Source organism: Saimiri boliviensis, chromosome 13 (genome assembly GCF_048565385.1).
Source record: "Saimiri boliviensis isolate mSaiBol1 chromosome 13, mSaiBol1.pri, whole genome shotgun sequence".
NCBI lineage: Eukaryota > Metazoa > Chordata > Mammalia > Primates > Cebidae > Saimiri > Saimiri boliviensis.
This window is the reverse complement of record NC_133461.1, coordinates 89,798,514-89,816,434: the sequence shown is the minus strand read 5'-3', so window position 1 is coordinate 89,816,434 and position 17,921 is coordinate 89,798,514. Positions and strand designations below refer to the sequence as shown.

At 34.9% G+C, this 17,921-nt stretch overlaps 1 protein-coding gene and 1 non-coding gene across 2 annotated transcripts in view; both read left to right on the top strand.

The window, feature by feature from the left end:
• SGCZ (sarcoglycan zeta) overlaps window positions 1–17,921 on the top strand; it is a 1,155,154-nt gene that overhangs the window by 749,025 nt on the left and 388,208 nt on the right. The gene's annotated exons all lie outside the window — the stretch shown is intronic.
• Window positions 7,879–7,982, top strand: LOC120360650 (U6 spliceosomal RNA). Its single transcript, XR_005577099.1, has one exon. It is a non-coding gene; the product is annotated as a U6 spliceosomal RNA (small nuclear RNA).

Here is a 17,921-nt window from a genome sequence, read left to right as displayed (position 1 = left end):
CTGGAGTCCGCTGAGGGGAGCCAAGGAAGGGACACCGTGGAGTTGGGGAGGTCGGGGAGGGATAACATGGGGAGAAACGCCAGATGTAGGTGAGGGGGGATGGAGGCAGCAAACCACATTGCCTTGTGTGTACCTATGCAACAATCCTGCATGATCTGCACGTGTGCCCCAGAACCCAAAGTACAATTAAAAAAAAAAAGTGAAATAAATAATTTCTAGGAGACCACATATCTTTGTAGTTTTCAGCCCCTACCACAGTTTTCTGTAAATTAAATATTTTGTTTATTCCCAGCATTCCAGCTGTAACTCTGTGCATCACAGTCTTGTTCTATCTACTCAAATCCCTAGATCCAGCAAATGTCCTTAGGGATGGGCTCAGCTGCTAATCTATGACCATCTAGGAAGGGCTTGTTTTTCTCTGAAATTTAGCCCATTGAAACTTTAGGCCCATAACTTTTGGATGGCTTTAAAAAATATATGATTTTTCAAAAAAGGTTTATCCAATATCTTCTCATTATGGCAGGAGCACTTAGCTTTAGTAACTTTCTTTATTTTAATTGGAAGAACCTCTGACATTGCCATTGCAATGAGGTTTTTGTTGTTTGACCTTAGTGAAGCAATTAAGTCCAAATCCTTTTCCTTTCTGATGCATGTACTGAAGGATTATATTAGAAATTGTTTGCAGAGTGCATAATATAAAATTTATAATGTACACTATTGATATACAGTTGCATTATAACTACATGCTGAAAACACATGATCAATCTGATCACTTCCTGAGACTAAGAGCCAGACTTTTTCAGCAATATTTAACTGTCAAATAATTCTATTCAGGTTTTCAGTGGGGCTTAGTGTTTGGTCTATAAAGTGCCGCCACAGTATGCAAATCAGTTATCTCAATAAGTATGCTAACTAATTCAGCAGACATATTTTTGTAGCAATGGTTACTTAGTGAAATAAGTAATGTATTGATGTCATTTCTAACAGAAGCTACTCCTCTTATTGTGAACTGGTTACAAACATTTAATGCTCTAGCTATTTCGAGGAGCACTGATAGGCATTACCCAAAGAAGATGATAGGTTCCTATGCAGCAAGAACCTTATTCCTTTTTATCTTCTTTTTGATAAACTCTACAATCTCCTGGTAGTGAATCTAAATTCCTTGAGAGGTACAAAACAATCCTTCATAAATTTAAATGTATGACCCTGAAGATTCGACTTGAGACCATATTCAGAATGGGAGCTCCAGAAACCTATGGTAAACACATGGATATAAGGTAACTTTAGACATAATCCCTGCATTGCCTTTAAATTCAATGGAAAAATGTGACAAGGAACAATATTTAGGGCAGCTAGGAGAGTGCTACCTTCTCATGCCTAACATAAGCAAATAAAACCTAAAACTAATGCTCTGAGGCCTAATAATATAGTTTATGTCTGTCAAAAAGCCACTGCAGGCTACTGTAAAAAAAACAAAACAAAACAAAACAAAACAACAACAACAACAACAAAAAACAGCTATACAACCATCTGAAAGCCATTTACCTGTCTCTGGTTTCAAACAATCATATGTCTACTGAGGATGTAGCGCTGCTTCAACATCTTCTATGTCTCAGAAGAGATGCTGTTTCTCAACTAATAATTGACTGACAAAAGTCTTGCAGTCAGAGCCTATTGCAAGTATTGGTAGAGTGAAAATATAAAATCAGATCACTTCTCATGAATGTTTAAACAATTGAAAAACTACTGCAAGCAGACTGTGGGTGCACGTGAGCGCACATGCACACGTGTATGTGTGTGTGTGTGTGTGCAGCTTTATTTGTTAACTTTATTAACTTTATTTAAAATATGTAAAAATTAGATTGGGGAGTAAAATATAATTCTCTCTCATTATAAAACTTTTGGCTCATGGAATTCTGACATTCTGTCACTCTTGTAAAAGTTGGATTCATGAAAACAGTAGCTGGACTGAGCCTGCCTCTGCAGCTCTTACAGAAGTGCTCCTATTTTGCTCAACAAGCAGTCTCAAGAAGCCAAAGATAGCGATTGAGAAAAACAGGCTAAGAAGTCTCTTCATTTTCAACTTCTTGGATTCACCGCTTTGTTAATGCAGACCAGTAAAAATCAAAGTTTTCTGTGTCATTTATCAGATTAATTACTTTCTTCATAGAAAGAGTGATTTGGGAGGATAGCAAGCAAGAAACTGCCTGTCCATGCTTCCTCCTGAAAACAGGGGAATAAATATGTTAACCCTGTTTTTAAGAGATGAGTGGGTAGTTCAGTATTACCTGGCTATTCGTTCTTCCGCTTGTGGCAGATTACTGCTGCATATTTTTTTTTCTCAATCTCTGATCATGGCTTATAGAAAACAATTATGTACTGAATTACTAATTGTATCAAAAGTCCATTAGACTTATTGTCAAAGAGTGTGCTCAGCTTTATCTATGATAAATAGGAATAATAATATAAAAACATAAAAATGATATTATAACTAAAATTATCCTACTACAAAGAAAAGTTATGCACTGTTATGAAAGCCCCTATTATGAAAGTCTTTTATTTAAGGATATCAGGTAAGGCTTCCCTTGGTGGGAAAGATTGAAGAACAAAATAAGATTAAGAGCTAATTATATAAATATGGCGTGGTAGTGGGACAAGCATGTGAATAAGAAGACCACAGTCCAGGAGACAAGAAACATATTACATTTGAGAAAAAAAAATTATTACTGAATCATTCAAATCCAAGAAAATTCATGTCACCAGAATAGGGGAGAGAGAAATACAAGGAACAGGTTTTGTACTGCTTGAACTCCATTTTGGACTCTTGATATTCATCCTATTACCAATGTGAAGTCCATGGGAGTTTTTAAACAGATCAATTTGCAATGTAAATTGTGTTTGCATTTCAAGTAAGACATTCTGGATATAGCAGAGAAATTTTTTTTTGGAGAGAGAATCAGGGAGAGCACTTTAGAGGTGCTCACCATAGCCCAGGTAAAGGAGTAGTGGGCTAAATCCCATAATAGCAATGAAGACAGAAAAAGAAAAAAAATATTTCAAGAATATAGAGAAGGTAAAATCTGATAAGACTTGGTATTCTAAAAGAAATGGAAATGTGAAGAAGGAAATGTCAAGAATTACATTTAGATGTCAGGTGTAGGTAGAGGTTGATATCGTTTTCTGGAAAAAAAAAAGAACACAGGAAGATTATCACTTACAGTGAAAAATATCTGGGTTGCTTAAAAGTATCATGAAATGGGACTTTTCCAAATTAATTCAAGTAAATTAGAAGGTTGAGCATCAAGGTACAAGAGAAGGTGACAATGGTAACAGTACCTTTGACATCAGTACTTGTACCAGACTGAAGAAAAGTTAGTGTGATTTGGAGCAGATAGAGACTAGAATATAAAAAAGAACTTTTTTGTTTTTCTTCTTGAGTCTTGTGCTACTTGAAGGAGTAAATAATTGGGCCTTATTTAGAGTTGCAGATTTGGGTATACCCTGAAATGAACAGGACACAGTATAAAATGAAAGCAATGCACCAATTTTATTCAGTAAACATTTACTGATTTTCTTTCAGGTTTAAGTATTATAGTAGGCATTGTGCAGTAATTAATTTATTGACCATCTTCTCTCGTGTAATACACAAAGAAACATAATTTTTAAAGAAGTGTAGTATTGTTTGCAGCTTACACCAATCCTTATCCATTATCACAATTCATTTAATCAGATTATTTCAGTGGTAAGTACGTTTTGAAGTTAATGGAATATTTAAAAGGTTATAATGATGCAACTGCTGATGTAGTATACAAAACACATTTGATTCATATTATTGAACACAATTCATCAAAATTCTTATCTATAAAACAAACATTTTAACACATCTATTCCCTTGCTTTATGTAAATTTATATCTATCATTTATATCTATCAAAGTATGTTTCATTTCTAGTTTTTTATTCTCAATCATAAATGACAGCATTAATTTTTACAAACATTAATGATGAGCCATACTCGTAACTAGTTATATCTAAGTCTTCTTAGATTTATTGAACAATTTCTGAGTAACTAATGGCTAGCATTTTATTATTCTATGATGATAAAGGATTTTACAGTATCCAGGCTTCAGACATATTTTTGAAAACTCATTTCTATATAAGACAAAATTTAAATCAGTTGTAATACATGATCCTCTCAAATATATTCTCCAGAATGAGCTATTAAAGTGAAATACCAAAGTGGTTCCCCAAGACACCAATTTATAGCCTATATGTGCAGTGCAGAGTTACTGGACCAAAGCACAGTGTAACAATGAAAAATTTTATTTCTTGTCATCTTTTTCTAAGATGTTTCTTACTCCCAGTAACGTAAAAATGTATATTACAAACAAAGAAAAATTGACACACATAGAAGTAAACAAAGTATATTCATAATATTCATATTGATATCAGCTTCCTTTTTTCTATTAAAGGATATAAGAAACTTGTGTTATTCAGGATTTTATAACTTCTTGTTCCTTGGAAAGTACATAAATTCTTCAGCACCTCGAGAGTTATGTTTAGTGCATTATTCAAATAGTGTCTAACCACTAGTTAGATAGCTTAGCACTCAAATTGCCGTAGGAATCTTTGTAGACTCACCTCAATTGAACAGTCCTGATAAATTACAGAAGTGGGTAGTAAACTGAGAGATCCTGATGTATGATGTCTTTGCCAGCAGAGTATTTTATGTGTTGATTCTCTGCAGAGTGTGCGTGCATGTGTGTGTGTGTGTGTTTACACTGTGGTATGTGTCTTGGGATATGGCCATTAGGAATTTGGAGGAGTGAGGACTGTGTCTGCTTTATAAGACAGGTACCAAACATAGTCAAAAGTAACTAAACCAAGTAAACAAATTAGACATGAATTAAATTTAATATGGGCTGGAAAGAAGTGTTCAAGGTCAAGAAAAATGAAGAAACATAATGAAATAAATGAAATGTTTAAATTGATTAGTAGAATGAGACAAATAATTTTCAAAGTTTTTAATTTTTGATGAATATCAGTATGTAAAACTAAGAATTACGTGGCTGTCTGTTGATTAAAAATGCTACTTAAAATTTTAGCTACTGAAACAGCAATAATGATCTTCTGATTCTACTTTTCTGTCTCAAGAATGACTTGATAAAATGATTTTTTTTTTTTTTTTGAGACAGAGTTACACTTTTTTTTTTTTTTTTTTTTTTTTTTGAGACAGAGTTTCACTCTTGTTACCCAGGCTGGAGTGCAATGTCATGATCTCGGCTCACTGCAACCTCCGCCTCCTGGGTTCAGGCAATTCTCCTGCCTCAGCCTCCTGAGTAGCTGGGATTACAGGCACGTGCCACCATGCCCAGCTAATTTTTTGTATTTTTAGTAGAGACGGGTTTCACCATGTTGACCAGGATGGTCTCGATCTCTTGACCCTGTGATCCACCCGCCTCGGCCTCCCAAAGTGGTGGGATTACAGGCGTGAGCCACCACACCCGGCAAAATGATTTTTTTAAATGATAAATTCTAACCTTAAAAGAGCTTACAGGAGAATCTGGATTGTCAGAGGTATGATGCTTTTAGTGATATGTTGGTATTTCTGTTATGTGTGTCAAAGTCAACCATTCATTTGTTTCCTGAGCTGTTCTCAAGATTACAAATTGACTTTTAATGTACACTCAATAAATAATTGGTTGGGTGATCAAATCAATACCTTATTTCTATAAATTTTAATATGTGAAAATAATATTTTATACTCATCAGTGAAACAGAGATATGAGAGAGGAAGAACAATTAAGGGGATACGAATCAGACCTCATTTTGCAGTGTATTTCCTACATTATCCATTTTTGAATGCTTTGAAACACTTATCATACTAAAAAAATTTTGCATTTCCTAGGCAGAAAGTGGAATTTAAAGGAAGTCCATATTTCTATATTACAATAACTTATACTGTAATGCACAGAAGACATAAGTGAGTAAGATGCAGGAGAAAGGTTGGTAATCAAACTGAGTGTGATTCCGAGAGTCAATCTAATATTATCTTACACAATTATTGTATCATTGTAACGTTTGACGTATCTGTTGAAATAAAAGGCAGGAGAGTTTTGCATGAGCTTGTGAAATCTGCTGCATGGTGTTAGGAGAGAGGTTAGTCAGTGTGATTAGGCCAGATGTGTTTACTAACTGAGGCTTAGAAAGTTAGATTTCAAACCTCTCACAGAGACTGGGAGATATAGGAGCTAAATTGTGTAAGATTTATATTTGCTATATATTTAATAATATATATTAAAGTCTTAAATATGCCAATTTCAAGTGTTTTTTCTAGTTCACAATACTTAGTCTTCACCACATCCTTGCTTTTAGTATGTATGTTTTGTGTATTTAAAAATTATGTTAAAAAGGCCATCTCTCTTTTTCCACCTTCCCCTTTATTGCCATTTACATCCACGTATCTACACGCACGTGCACTCGCACATACTGACCAAAATTAATTTAGATGTACAAATGAGTTCTTTGAAGCAAAAAGTCAATCTATTTAGTAAAAGTGTCATGCCCATTTGAATTATATTTATAATCTTTTTAAGAAGAAAGAACTTTCTTAATTGTTTGAAGATATTGTTTTGTATCCTTTTTATAATTTTGTGGCCACAGAAGGAAATGCGTCAAATCAGTAGACACAGTGAATATAATGAGTGGTAGTTTAAAATGTTTAATTTTTACAAGTCATTGTTCCCATTCTAATTTTTGAATGCAACCACAGCCTCTTACAAAACAGCCTTGTTAAAGTCATTCTCTAATAATGAATTCTTAAGTAAAAGGGGAATTCCACAGGAATTTATATTGCCCTTTTATGTTTAATAAAATTAAGAGCCTGAAAAAAACTGATGTGTTCTGTAAAATTGAATTACTTTACATTCAGTTCCACTGGTTTTCAGTGTTTTACCTTTATATCAAAAATATGTAAGCGATTGGTTGATGATTTTTTTTCTTTTAGATATTGCTGCTGAATCCATGGAGAAAAAAGGGTAAATTTCCAGAACTAATTAATGTTTTGTTAAATGTCAAAAATTACAAAAGATGGTGTTAAAGAGGTGGAGAAAATGTTATTTAAGACTATTGCAAAAGAGGTCAAGACTATTGCAATAGAGGAGAAAGATTGAATTCAATTCTGCTGAAACAAAAGGCAGGAGAATTTGCATTAGCTAGGGAAATCTACTGCATGCTGTTATGAGAGAGGTTGGTCATTGTGATTAGGCCATTGTGTTTGCTAATTGAAGTTTAGGAAAGTTAGATTCCTAACCCCTCACAGAGACTTAAAAAAGATGGGTGTGTAATCTTTCTAGAGGATTACATTTCAGTGAGTTAACTCCCAGACCCTTGAGAGTCATTTCCATGTTGTCAAACTGGCCAGAGGCTAGTGGGTGATTTACATCTCAAAGAGGCAATTGCAACTTTACTTAGGTGAGTAATCTTAGAAAGTACAAGTGAAGCCCCTAGCATCAGAAGGAAGCCTGTTTAAATTTTGGTCTTGCTGGAGGAAAGTTAAGGACACTGTAGTCTCCTGCTCATAAGCAATAGATGAAAACAGCTTATTTTAAACATGGCAATGAGACACAGAATTTCAAACTTTTATGTCAGGAAATTTACTATTCTGGAGAAAGCCGAGGAAAGTCTGAGCTGCACATTGGAAAGCCTTGGGGACTTAGGGGGAGAAAAGTTGTTTTTTAAAGCTTCTCAAAAGTGGGGATCCTGGTTAACCACTGAGGTTGCCTGGAAACTCAAAATACTGTGTACTGGAAGAAAAGATAAAACAGAATTAAGCTTGTCATAACACTTAAATATAGTGTAGGAACTCCAATCCTTAAGATGCTCACTTCAGTTGCACACCTGCTGAAACTGGAATAAGACAGATAAGACTAGCAGGCTCCTGTCCAAAGATGACATGTAGATCTGTGACACATTTTTATTTTTTTAAAGTAGTATTAAGGTATGAATACCTTGAAATTATATTAAGTATTAGGAGTTCTCAGACTACTAATTCCCTCAGGCACCTGGCCAAAGAAATTTCTCTCTGGGGTAAGATAAAATCAGCTGTGGATTCAGCAATATTATAGGTTTAAACCATTCTCAAGCAATTTTTTATCCCTTAGAAACATAATTGAAATAAATTATCACTAAACAGGAGAGCAATGGTTCGAAGTCATAAGCATTTCAAGACTCAAACTCTTGGAATTTGGAACAAACAGTATAGTATAAATCAGCACATCTAGGTGACAAACCAAATAATGATAAAGGAAGAGAGGTAACATTATAGTATCTATATTGTATAGCGTATTATACTTTGCCATGTATCATCTGTCTCATATTCCTTATAGCTTACAAATGTTATTGTTTTTTAAAATCAACATACTTGCAAATATTTTAACAAGACTTGATTCAGGATGGTTTCATATTCTTATTTAGAGTACAGATAAGAAGTCTTTTACAATTACATTAGGAAATGATGAGGTGGAATATATCTGACCCAACAGAAGCCGAGTCTTAAAGGACCTCCAGATTTTATCTAATATACCATGGTAATACTGTCCTAAGAGAGAGGACAGTTTGGATAACCAATTAAAGGCAAATGATTCCATCATGGGTCCATACACCCTGGAGGAATCAAAGATGAGGCATGTGAATCTGGGTTCAGTAACTCAGAGTCACTTCTAGTGTGAGCATGTCATTGCTCTGAGTGTGATATTTAGGTAACACATGTATTTCACACAACATAGTCCCAAACTGCAAGAAACTGCTTCATCTCATGCTCTACTAAATATTAGTCTGTTCCAATGTTCAGGTTTCTGTTAGGTTCAATGAGAGAAGTATGCTGTTACTGTTGACTTTGCATGGTGTTCACCTTAATGAGGAACTTTAAAACTTAATCATTCACAGGCCACATTCAGTGGCTCATGGCTGTAATCCCAGAATTTTGGAAGGCTGAGGTGGGAGAATGGGTAGAGCCCAGGAGTTCAAGACCAGCATGGGCAACATTGTGAGACCCCCATCTCTACAAAAAAAATCAAAGAATTAGCTGAGCACTGGGAGGCCTGTCTGTGGTCTCAGCTACTTGGAAGACTGAGGGGCAGCACTGCCTGATCTCAGGAGGTTGAGGCTGCAGTGAGCTGTGATGGTGCCACTGCACTTCAGCCTGTGCAGCAGAAAAGACCATGACACTGTGTGTGTGTGTGCACACGCACACACACACACACACACACACCCCTAATTACTCACAAGAAGTACAGTTAAGCCTAAGTTCTCTATGAGTGACTTCTAACATTTGTACAAGTAATATCGATCTTTATTATTTAGGGAATATATTACTTAGGAGACAGACAGCAACAAGACAGCAAAATACAATGCTTAAAAATAAGGTACTTTATTTCTCTCTTGAGTAACAGTGTGCAGTGGAAGGACCCACGGCAGGTGGGAGGCTCTGTTCCACATCTTCTCCCAGACATCCATATTTAGTGGTTCTTACTACCATGCATGCTCAACACATGGCCTCTGTATCTGGTTCAACGTGAGCTACAACAATGCAATTTTCTAGGCAACTTCAAGGGGGAAAGGAAGTATAGGCAAGTTTAATCTTCAAAATGGTAACTGAAAAGTAGTGTGACTTTATAATTTATTGTCTAAACCAGAAGAACTTTGAGGGAAAGGAGAGTGCTAAACATACTTTTTGAAATATTTATTAATTAGCTGACAAGTTATTTTTTATTGTTATCAGTAGATATAAAAATTGTTCTAGAGAAAATATAAAATAGTTAAATAGCTTATGTTCATGTTCCTTCTTCTATACAAAGGAAAGTGTTGGCTGTATTGCAAGTGTCTAGAGACAGGTGAGGAAGGAGAAACCATTTATATCACCCAACATCTTTCAGATATAAGCTTCCGTTACAGTGAGAACCCTTCTTGCTTTATCCTCACACATGTCTCATACATTATGAGAGGAAATCGAGGGAGAATCTGGAAGCATAGAACTCGTCAGGGCCTACTTTAATGCCACCATTAATAATATTGTTAAAAATGAAAAAATCGGCCAGATGCAGTGGCTCACGCCTGGAATCCCAGCACTTTGGAAGGCTAAGGAGAGCAGATCATGAGGTCAGTAGTTCAAAACGACAGTAGTTCAGACTGGCCAACATGGTGAAACCCCATCTCTACTTAAAAAATACAAAAATTAGCTGGGCATGGTCGCTTGTGCCTATAATACCAGCTACTTGGGAGGCTGAGATAGGAGAACTGCTTGAACTGGGACCCAGGAGGCAGAGGTTGCAGTGAGCCAAGATCACTGGGCTACAGAGCAATACTCCATCCAAAAAAAAAAAAAAAAAAAAAAAGATAGGATTACTGATAGGAAATGTAGTTTTTAGTTGGACAATCTTGTATCTCACAAAATCTCAAGGAGAAATTCTGAAAAAACAAGGTGAGAGAAACTTCTGAATAAATTATTAACCTCTGTCTCAGTGCCTTCCATGGCTTTTCTGCTTTCTTGCTTTAAATAATTATTTTTAGTCATTTAAAGACATAAACAGAAACAAAATACTTACACAGTGTGAGCAAAAGAGTATTATTTCAGGATAAGACTCAATATCAATCTGTTGCTATTACTGATGGTATTTATTTATTTATTTATTTATTTATTTATTTATTTTTTGAGACGGAGTTTCGCTCTTGTTACCCAGGCTGGAGTGCAATGGCGCGATCTCAGCTCACCGCAACCTCTGCCTCCTGGGTTCAGGCAATTCTCCTGCCTCAGCCTCCTGAGTAGCTAGGATTACAGGCACGCGCCACCATGCCCAGCTAATTTTTTGTATTTTTAGTAGAGACGGGGTTTCACCATGTTGACCAGGATGGTCTCGATCTCTTGACCTTGTGATCCACCCGCCTTTGCCTCCCAAAGTGCTGGGATTACAGGCTTGAGCCACCGCGCCCGGCCCCTCTTTTTAATAATATATATAATAATTTCACTATAAAGCATTTAATATATGTTATTATACTACGAAGCAACAGACATATCACCAAGCAATACATTTAATTTGGAGCTAAATGATCTCTCTGGTTCATTACCAATAATTTTCTGTAGTTGTTTTATCTTAATCATATTAATGAATAACATAAACATTTTAGATATAAATATGAGCACAATATTTTAAAATAGATTCAAAAAGTAATACTTTGGCTTAAATATTAAATATAATATTCCCATTTTTCAGAATAAATTAGCTAAAAAAAGTATATTTCTTAAAACCATAACCAAAACCAAACATAAAATATAATTCCAGGTTTATCTTTTTCCATACCAGGACACTCTCATTGTACTGTAACATTTGTTTAAATGTGTGAAATTAAAAAAATCAAACAGGAAACTTCTAACCAAGTTAGCAATGAAATGTTTTAAAAATTACAGCTATGCAAGTTTCTGAATTTAGAGATTTATTTATAAACCTTTAAATATATAACAAAACATAAATTATTTAAAATAATGGTATATGACTTCCTTTGGTGGCTGTTTCATAGTCACTAACTTGCATAGTTTGCACTTAGCTCTCATCATACCATTTCTCTTTGATATATTCATGAAAGTTGATTATGCAGAGCCATATTAATAGCAAATTACGATAGAAATGGAAATTAAAAATATAGAATTGCATTGAGCTGTATAGCTAGTTTCATAAGCTATGTTTTCATAAGCTAGTTTCACAAGCTTTGTTACTGAAGAAGTCAGCATGATGAGAATTATTAAACACAAACATTGAATAAATTTCCAAATTGAGTATATTGTGTGGCATTATAAGCATAACTGAATCATGAAACTGGATTTAAGTAATGTTGGTGTGTAGCAAAGGGTAAACATTGAAATAATAGAGAAATTTGGGAAACTTCAAATTTTGGAGGGAGATAAGGTGGATTTGGCAAAGCAGGTTGAGAAGAATTATCCAGCGAGGCTGGAGAATAGATAAGAGAATATGGTGTCCCGAAGAAAACAGAAAAAATATTTGAAGGAACAGTGATTGTAGATGTCAAAGGAGTAGATTGTAGGTGCTGTTGCTAAGTGTAATCTAGCAGAATACATTATACTTGACCTTGTGTACTTTATTTATACATAAAGTATATGGCCAATGCATAAATAGTTACCTGTATTAGTCACCTTGAAAACTGTTTCAGTGTGGGAAGTAGAAGAAAATAAGCCTGAATAAAATAGGTTCAAAAGAGAATGGGATTAGAGTAATTGAAGACAAGTGATTTGAAATAAATAGCTATAAAAGGAGAAATGGTTGGCCAGATATGGTGGCTCATGCCTGTAATCCCAGCACTTTGGGAGTTCCAAGCAGGTGGATCACTTGAGGTCAGGAATTCGAGACCAGCCTGACCAACATGGTGAAACTCTATCACTACCAAATTTAAAAATTAGCTGGATGTGGTGGTGCATGCCTGTAATCTCAGCTACTTGGAAGTCTCAAGCAGGAGAATTGCTTAGTCGAGATGGCACCATTGCACTCCAAGAGCAAAACTCTGGAAAATAAAACTTAAAAAAAAAAAAAAACGAAGGCAAGAGAAATGTGGTTCTGGAGGTAGGCAAACTGGGGTAAAGAAAGCTGTTAGGTATTTTTTTAAAGAAAACATTAAATGAAATAACTCCATTTTGTTGTTTTTTTGATGTGAAAGACTTAGTGGAGAAATTAAAATTGTAGTTGCAGAAGCAGCGGCAAGAAGATTGCTGGAATGATAACTGTGAATAGATAACAGGTGTGATGGTTAATATTGAGTGTCAACTTGGTTGGATTGAGGGATGCAAAGTACTATTCCTGGGTATGTCTGTGAGGGTGTCCTTAAAGGAGGTTAGCATTCTGTCAGTGAACTGGGAGACCCAGAACCACCCTCAATCTGGGCAGGAACCACCTAATCAGCTGTCAATGTGGCGAGAGTAAAAGCAGACAGAGGACAGCAGAAAGATGAGACTGCCTGAGTCTTTTGGCCTCCATCTTTCTCCTGTACTGGATGCTTCCTGCCTTTGAACGTTAGACTCCAAGTCTTCATATTTTGAACTCTTGAACCTACACCAGTGGATCACCAGGGGCTCTCAGGCCTTCGGTTGCACACTGAAGGTGCACTGTTGGCTTCCCTACTTTTGAGATTTTGGGACTTGGAAATGCTCCACAGCTTGCTGATGGCCTATTGTGGGTCTTTACCTTGTGATTGTGTGATCCGATACTCCTTTATAAACTCTCTTTTATATGGCCATCTATTCTTTTAGTTCTGTCCCTCTAGAGAACCGTAATACAACAGGAGACAGGACCTAGTCACAGTTACAAGAGTGGACATTAGTTAGTTAGACGCAGAGAGTTCATCCATATGAAATGGAGAAATAACAGAATGTAGGTATAGACATATGAAGGTGAGCAGATGTAGCAACCATAGATTTTGATTACTACTTTTTTACAAAAGAAGTAGAAAATAAGCCGGGCGCGGTGGCTCAAGCTTGTAATCCCAGCACTTTGGGAGGCCGAGGCGGGTGGATCACGAGGTCGAGAGATCGAGACCATCCTGGTCAACATGGTGAAACCCCGTCTCTACGAAAAATACAAAAAATTAGCTGGGCATGGTGGCACATGCCTGTAATCCCAGCTACTTAGGAGGCTGAGGCAGGAGAATTGCCTGAACCCAGGAGGCGGAGGTTGCGGTGAGCCGAGATTGCCCCATTGCACTCCAGCCTGGGTAACAAGAGCGAAACTCTGTCTCAAAAAAAAAAAAAAAAAAAAAAAAAAAAAAAAAAAAGTAGAAAATAAACTCATCAAGAAGAGTGAAAATGGGAAGGAGAGAAAGTAAGAACTGTTACTTTAAAAAAAGCATGAGAGTGACTGGAGCAGGGAATATTAATTTTTCTAGGAAATATGAAGACATGAGCTTTGCAATCATGAATTTAGGTGAAACCAAAAATAGATTCTTAGTTATATTTTAAATTTGTTTCATTTGTTTAAAAATCTGAGCATAATATCCATCGTTTTAGTATTATACAGAAGTGTTTTACTGTCCTAAGAATCCTCTGTGCTTCACCTACTCCTCCCTTTGCCCCCATAACACCTGCCAACTACCGATTTTTTTAACTGTCTCTGTGGTTTTGCCATTTTTGGAATTTCATGTAGTTGCAATCATACAGTATGTAGCATTTTCTGATTGGCTTCATTCAGTTAAAAACATGCATTTGAGATTCCTTCATGTATTTTTATGTCTTGATAGGTAATTTGTTATTAATACTGAATAATATGTCATTATCTGGATGTATTACCATTTATCCATTTACTTAATGAGGGACATCTTAGTTGCTTCCAATTTTGGCAATTATGAATAAAGCTGCTGTAAACATTCTTGTGCAGGCTTTTATGAGGACCTGTTTTTAACTTCACTGGGTAAATAACAAGGGACATGATTGCTAGATTATATGATAAGATTGTGCTTACTTTTATTAATAAAAAAAAACCTCTAAACTGTCTTCCAAAGTGATATAACATTTTCATTTTTGCAATGAACGAGGTTGCACGTGGTCCCACATCATCAGCAGCATTTGGTACTATCTTCCTTTCATATTCATCAGGTTCCATCCTCATAATTATTATGCACTTATTGTTAAAATGAAAATCTTCAATTCATCCCCAGCATCATTTCTTAAACCATCTTGATTGAGTTCCTTAAAGCCTAAAATTCCCCAGAAAATAAAAGTTTACTATCTATTGAGAGCTGAAGTTTGCAGAGCAGATGAGTGATACTAAATTGTTATGGTATTAAACCTAAGCTGGAAAATTCTTACATCTAAAGAAGAGGTATGATATTTCAGACATATTTCTTACATTTCCTTCTCTTTTACATGTGTAAACTTAAGATAGTCTGGAGTAGCATATTCTTAGAAAAATCAGAGCACTTCAAAAAATTGTTGTTTATAATGTTTAGAAATGTAGACCTAACGTTTTCATGGTAATTAGACTAGAGTAGACTTAGCTAAACAGAGCCATTTATTAGCCTGTTTTATATATTGTTTTAGACAGATTTAGTAGATGATAAACTACTGAAGGAGAATAAAATAGTGTAAAACTACTTTGAGGGGGTATCTAATAAAAATAAGATAATTGTGGCATTTCTACTACCCACACTCAATTTAGAATACTAATAGGGTTATAAAAATCACTAGTATATAAAACAACTCACAGTGATAAGAAGCATAAAAATATAGGTAGCAAATTTCAGTGAAGAATATTAACATTCATTAATGAGCTCATAAAATCAAATGCTTGAAGCCAAAGTACTTCAGTGTCTCAAAATGGATTTTAAAGGGTTTTGTTGTTGTTGTTTTACCAGCAGCCTTAGCCTTATTAATACAACAATATTAGTCCAGTGAAAAGTCATATGACTAATTTTATAAACATATTTTATAGAGTTAAATATTAATGTTTATAATTTATTACTGTAAATTAGTCACAAAAATGAAAAGAAAAAAAGACTGAATTTGAAATGAAAGAAATATTAAGGGAAGTAGAATAAGTAGAGTTTACCTAAATCATAAATGAGATGAAAAATATTTGCAACCCATAGGACATCCTTAGACACTTCCCAGTGGGAACAAAATGGATTTATAGTGTGGATAGCAAGTATGGTTACAGCCTGCTTTTGTACCCTTTGGAAAGCAATGAGGGGAATGCAATAATTTAGTTTAGAGTAAGTGGATGTCTATCTCTTTCTGAAAGTACATAAAGGAGATTGGGAACTGATTCTTTAAGACAATGAAGCACAAAGCAAAAAGTAGGTATGCAGAAGTCAAACAGTACTGGATTTTAGTTCTTATTTGGTCTTTTAACTGTACAAGACTCTGACACAGCTAATTTAACTTGTCACAACTTTCATCATCTCCTCTGAAGGTATGAATGTTAATAACTATCTCTCCAAGTTGTTCTAAGGATTAGTGTATTAGCATACATAGTAGGACTTGGGCAGAGTTTGAAATTAATCTTATTAAACTGTGACTGACCATTACCCATAGATAAGTGACTGTTTTCTCAAGAGTTAGAGGGAGAAATTTTGCATAATTGTGGGCTTTTAAAAATTATTAGTTCACTTTTGATAATAAGTTGTTATTTTAATTTTTATTATTATAATAAATCATATATATGCTTACATATATGTGTATATTATTCAGAGTTCTCCAGAGAACAAAATCAGTAAGACATATATAAATATATAAGGAAAGATTTAGGATGGGAATCGGCTCATATTCGTTATTACGGAGGCCCACAAGTCCAGGGTTCTGCTGTCTGTAAGCTGGAGAACCCATCCTCTCTGCATTTTGTTACATTGAGGCAGGCCCCAGTGAGCTGGATGGTGCCTACCGACACTGGTGAGAGTGGACGTCTTTTACCCCTGATTATTTACTATACACTCAAATGCTAATATAGAAACTGTTTCATAGAAACCCCCAGAAATGTGTTTTCCCAACCATCAGCACATTCTTTAACCCTGTCTAGTTGACACTTAAAAGTAACCATCAGGCCAGCACAGTGACTCACACCTGTAATCCCAATAATTTGGGCAGTAAGGTAGGAGATTTGCTTAAGGCTAGGAGCTAAGATCAATGAGGACAGCATAGTGAGACCGTGTCTTTAACAAAAATAGATAGGCATAGTGGTATACACCTGTAGTGGGATAATAGCTCAAGTCCAGGAGTTTGAGGTGACAGTGAGCTGTGATGACACCACTGCACTCCAGCCTGGGTAACACGGAGAGCTCCTGTCTGGAAAAAAAAAAAAAAAAAAAAAAAAAAAAAAAAAAAAAAAATCTATCACAATATGTATATTCAACATTGTACCATTTGAACTAATATAATGCTTGTTGTATATACATTACTGATATGGAACTTGTCATATAATTCATTAATTTGAAATTGTTTCAGATTTATTTTATCTTCGAGCTGTTAGACCTTCATTAAAAGATTCTGAAAGAGTTGGATAGAAATTTGATTTTATCACCAATAATTTATAGCACAAAGTTGTCTTGTAAATAAAATCCAACCAGTAAAGACATAAAACAAGTTAAAATATTAGTTCTATTGTAAGCCAACAATGAAAATTTAATCTCAGTACATTTTGACATATGCATTTTCCACTGGAATGAAAATGAATCATGAATTGATATGGTAGTTGTTTCCATGACAACAGAGGGAATTTTGTTAAAAACCTTTTTATATTTAATAATGTTTGCTGCTACTTTTATATACAAAGTGCAAAAATTTATATTTACAATTACTAGTTGCTTTAATTGTATTCTGGTAGTGATGCCACAATTCTTTTATTATGAATTGGAAGCCATATCACTTATCGAAGGTGATAATATTTAGTCATTGAAATATACATGGAATTATAAAACCAAATAAAACTATACATTTTCATTAGACTCACTGAAATATTATTTTACTTTTTAAAACTATGATATGAAATATTAAACTTTTCAGTTTGTGTTATATTTAGAGCTGTATTAGAATCCAGTTGTATGATATGAAATATTCCATTTCCTTAAACAACAACAAAATAACTCATTGGATAAGTCTACAGCATGATGCTAGATTGGACAGGAAAAACTATGTATCTGAATACTTAATTTTTCTGGCATTGAGGACAGACATTTGACTGCTTCAACTATAAAGACATCCAAAGAGTGGCTTTAACTACAGCAGATTTGACCTTCTCAAATTTATCTCACACATTTTGGAATGATGCATTGTCAAGATTAAAGCTGTCTGTTACTTTTAAAAAAATCCAATATCTCTTTGGTGCCTAAAATCATTGGATATAACAAAAGGTTTTGTCAAGGACAAGTAATTGAT